General features: G+C 31.1%; 1 non-coding gene across 1 annotated transcript; it reads right to left on the reverse strand.

Moving 5' to 3' along the window:
• Window positions 1-4,698: 4,698 nt before the first annotated feature.
• LOC122236797 lies at window positions 4,699-4,801 on the reverse strand. Its single transcript, XR_006215050.1, has one exon. It is a non-coding gene; the product is annotated as a U6 spliceosomal RNA (small nuclear RNA).
• Window positions 4,802-5,157: the final 356 nt, after the last annotated feature.

Here is a 5,157-nt window from a genome sequence, read left to right on the forward strand (position 1 = left end):
TCAGTACAATTTCAAAACTGATTATTAACCTGTATAGAGTTACTAATTTATGTATTTTAGATAAATGAGCATTAAAAAGAAAGCTAGAAACAACAGCAATATGACTTCTAAGTATAATCATTTCACAAAAGAAAGGGCGTTTTAACAACAAAAAATCATAGAAAGGTTTCTTAAGCAAAGAATAAAGTCAGTAAGTGAAGCAATTTAGCTTTGGACATTTTTTCTATCATCTCTTAGTTTTAATTTGGCCCAGACTCAAGAAGATTTCTTCACAGACTGACTCCAGAGGACAAAGAGATTGGGAATATTGGAGTAGTCTTTCTCAAACTTCCCAGCTTTATCCTAGCCATTTTTCTCGCTAGAGTTACCTGGTAGAAACCTGTGTCTTCAAGCACATAGGTTCACATAACTTCCAAGTCTCCTTCTGGTTTTCATTTGCTTATAACCTTAAACCACTACTGACTTTTAAGTGTTCAGCATAAAACCCAATTTGTGCCTTTATTCATTTACAACAGATGGGGCCAGAGTGAAAAAGGGGAGCAGGTTATAGCTTCCCTTTTTTGTAGCCTCTTTATTAAAATCACTTGCCTCATTTTTATAAGGATCACACTTTTTTCTAAGATGTGATTCTTATAAAGGATACACACTTCATTTTAGAACAGTTTAGTAAGTAGTAAACCTGGACTCTGAAAGTCTCCATAAAAAAGTTATGGCCAAACGGACCTTCATCTTAATCACAATACCCAAACCTAATAGTTTTCCAAACATGCAGAAGCCCTGAGCAGGATGAAATTCCAATAAGTGTGTTGAAGTTTCAACTGTTGTCACTGAATGTTGCCAGTCCTAAAGGAACCAAGAGTTGTTGTTTACCAGGATGAGAAATGGGATAAGAAAGAATTATTACTCTTTGACTAAAAATACGTTGTCAGTCTGCCAAAGGACTGGTAGTTAAAATTCTTCTACACATTATACTTCTGGGGATATGAGTAACCATCACCTATACTAAATACATCTTTTTTTTTTTTTTTTAACAGTAACAGATTGTGCTGGTCTAGTAAGGTAATGCATGGTCTGGATTACTAAATATGTCTTCCTAGTAACAATTGCATAAAAATACTTGAAAAAATCAATTAGCAGTGATGGAGGTCTTTTCAGTAATGACATAAAAGATTAAAAAAAAATGTATTTTCTATTTTGAAAAGTACAGGCAGAAATAAAATCCCATTTTCATCACTAGTTTTCTGCCTTAAGAAAAATTATGTGACTAAAATCAAATATAGCTTTTAAGTGGCAAGTTGTAGAAGAAAAACTAAGCTTTGGGAAAACCAGTCTTTGAATGAGGAGTGGTTTGAGAAATTTTAGATATTTAAATTTGTAAAGGAATAAGTGATAAAGACTTCAGTTTTAATTCACTTAGATTTACATTGTTCATTTTAAATGATTCTTTTAAAACATACAGAGTATTAACATTTTCAAATATAACAAAGAGAAATGGGGAATAATTTAAAAAATTATAGTCATGTTTTACATTCAGATTTAATAAGAGAAATATCATTGGCTCCAGGGTAGAAAAAATGATTTTATGTTTTATTTCTGAAATAAGATAACCTATTCTTATTGAGACAGTAAATATCCCATGTAGAAAATTAGAAAATAAAGGCAGCAACAACAATAGGAACATTCTCCCAACCTCAAACATACTAGTCTATTGATTTCTAGATCTTTTTCTAAGTATAAATACCTTTTATTTTCTGAAGTGTGGTTTTACTGTACATAATCTTTTGTAATCTATTTTTATCAGTGTTTACCTTTACTTCTCCATTTCTGTATTGTACTTTTATCTCCATTTCTTCTGTTTCCATTGTACTTTTTGACTCTTTGATACAGAGATTATATTTAAATTATCTTCATTAAACCTAAAATTATTCTAATCAGTAACTAATCCCAGATAAAGCATGGCTTTCGGTATGGACGTCTCTAAAATCTTTCCATTTTTATCTGATGTTCTTTAGACCTCTTCATCAATCACATTGGCCTCCATCTCTATAAAACCTTTTATGACCAAAAATGTCTAAAACTTATGAAGTATGGAAGTAGGATAACTGTGTCTATTTGTGTATCAGACTAACAGTAATATTAGTTACTAACAAAATCTATACTGAAAACAGCTCTATTTTTAAAACTGTTTCTGCCCTTGCTTTATATGCACTGGGGTGTCCAGTTAAATTAATGTGTTTTAAAGGCACTTGGACTAATTCCACTCTGTGTGTTTATATCATCAATTCAATACATAGTTTCATTTGTTTCAATTTGCTTTCAGTTTTTGCTAATGCTATTTTCCCCTTTTAAATAAATTTTCTTTTACAATTATGCAGAATATTTAAATGGTTCTAAAATAAAACCTATGAAACAGCATATTTGAAGAAGGCTAGCTGGTATTTCTGTCCTCTTCATCCTCTTCTCTCCCATTTCAAAGTATCCACGTGTTTTCTAATTTTAAAATCATTTTTAGGAGTGCTCAGTCGGTTAAGTGTCCGACTCTTGGTTTCGATTCAGGTCATGATCTCACGGTTTTGTGTATTCGAGCCCCGCGTTGGGCTCTGCTATGATGGTATGCAGCGTGCTTGGGATTCCGTCTCTCTCCCTCTCTGCCCCTCCCCTGCTCATGCTGTCTCTGTCCCTCTCAAAATAAACACATAAACTTAAAAAAAAATAAATAAATAAAATTATTTTTCTAGCTCTTACAATAAGCTATATACATATATATATGTATATATATATATATATATATATATTAACACTTCATGTGTTTGCTTATATGTAACATATTCCTATCTATACTTAACATGTTGCATATACTGTACCATTACGTACACAACAGCATCTTATACCCACTTTCTGCATCTAGCTTTCTTTATTTAATAATATATACTGGAAAAAAAATCCTTAGTAGTTTAGAGACCTATTCCTTTTGTCATGTTAGTATTAGTATTACCTAGAACTCTATTGTGTTCCTTTATTGTGTGTATTCAATTAACCCAAGTCCCTTATTGATGTACATTTGGCTTTTCCCCAGGCTTTATTTTTCAGGTATTGCTACCATAAATACACTTTACATGTCATTTTATTTTTCATATTTTTCTCAGTGTATCTTTGGGAGATGTTCTTAGAAGTAGTATTACTGGGTCACAAACCAAATGCAAAAATGTTGCTGGTAATTACTAAATTTCCTTCCAAAGTGGTTTTAACATTTTGCATTTCCATTACCAATATAGGAGAATGTTTTATTCATTTTCATCCACAGAGGGTATTGCCAAACTTTTGGATGTTAGCCAATACAATATGTGAGAAATGGGATCTCAGGGTGGTTTTAATTTGCAATTTCTTATTATGAGCAAAGCAGAACATCTTTCCATATTTTAGAGCATTTATATTTCTGTTCTCTTTGAGCTACCTGAATACTTTGTTCATTTTTCTATAGCACTAGGGTTTTTCTTTGTTTTTAGATCTTAATATATTTAGTGGACTGCCCTTTTCTGCATACAAATCACTTTTTTTTGGTTCTTCACTTGTCTTTTCCATTTTTCAGTGGTGAGTACTGTGTACTGATAGTTTCCATTATTTCGTTTATAAATTTAGTCCTAGTATGGACAATTTTCTCCATTCTAGATTTATAGTGAAACCTACCACCTATGTTTCCTTGTAGTAGTTATAAGATTTAAAAAAAATCTCTAAGCCATTTAGAAGTTATCCTGTCATATGATGGAGGACTGGACCCAAATTTATTTTCTGTACGTAACTCGCATTACACAATCTTACTTATTACAAAGTTGTATCTTTTCCTCCCTGATTTGAGATGCCATTTCTATCTCCTAGTAACATTGCATTCTCACTTTGGGCTACTTCCAGACTTTCATTAACGAGACATGTTTTTAATTAACACTGATGTTGACCTGAATGGGACAGTTGTCCAAAAGGACATCCCTTTCTGATTCTGTCTGCTTGCTTCCTCTGTATGTCTTTTAGCTTATTGCTCTTTCTGCCATATTTTCAGTGAACTGTAAGCTAAATGCAAAAGCTTGATGGATTCAAATGAGGACATTTTTTACTAGAATAATCATTGGTGAAATTATATACCTCATACCACATCGTAGCAGAAGTGACATATATCAGGTTGGCCTGCCCTTAATAATGCTAAAATTATCCACCACATTTGTTAACATAAATGACCTCTCTGTTGTACATTTTTCCCTTGAGATATTTCTAATAGCAAAAATCAGGATTAGGTTTCTTGAAAATAGATTGATATATTTTGTAAAAATAATACGCAGACTAGAGGACAAAAAGAATTGAAAACGTATTTGTCAAGTTTGCTATGATTGTAGGTATTTGCTCTTCAAAATTATTCTTAACTTTGTACTTTCATACACTTCTACTTTTAAAAGCTTACTATCATTATTGAAGCAAGGGTGTAAACTATCTCACCCAAATCATATCACCGATAGATATTTTAAAGACATATGTATCATTCAAATGATTTCTCTTTTAACTTATTCCTTTATTCCAGACAAGCAAAGGAAATAGAAGAATAGAACCATATTCAACAACAATTTAAACTATTTTATTGTAAATTCTGAATTAAAAATTTTTGTATTTATTATTTATTTTTAGGGTTTTTTTGTTTGTTTGTTTGTTTGTTTGTTTATGTCACACTTCATGAATTTGGAAGTCTTCCTTGCAGAGTCCATGATAATCTTCTCTATCATTTTAATTTTAGTATATGTGCTGCTGAAGCAAGCACTATTTATTTTCAGTTTTATGGAATTATTACTAATACACAATTAATCAATATAATCAAGATTTGATAATTATTAAGCAAATTTTATTCATTTTAATGAGAAGAATGGATATTTACTTTATTTTATGCAGACATGGATTAATATGACTTGTTTCAACAATCATCCAGGATTCAGCCTCAAATTTACTCCTCTATTTCATTGTCATAAATGTCAGCAGTAAGCAACATATCTCATATTTTAAAAAATAAATAAATGGGAATGAAAATTATTCTAGCAGAGATATATCACCCAATTATTTAAATTCTTTCTATGTTGTATGCCAAAATAATATCGTGATCTTTTAACCAAATTACTTTTA

This window comes from Panthera tigris, chromosome A2 (genome assembly GCF_018350195.1).
Source record: "Panthera tigris isolate Pti1 chromosome A2, P.tigris_Pti1_mat1.1, whole genome shotgun sequence".
In the NCBI taxonomy this organism is placed as follows: domain Eukaryota; kingdom Metazoa; phylum Chordata; class Mammalia; order Carnivora; family Felidae; genus Panthera; species Panthera tigris.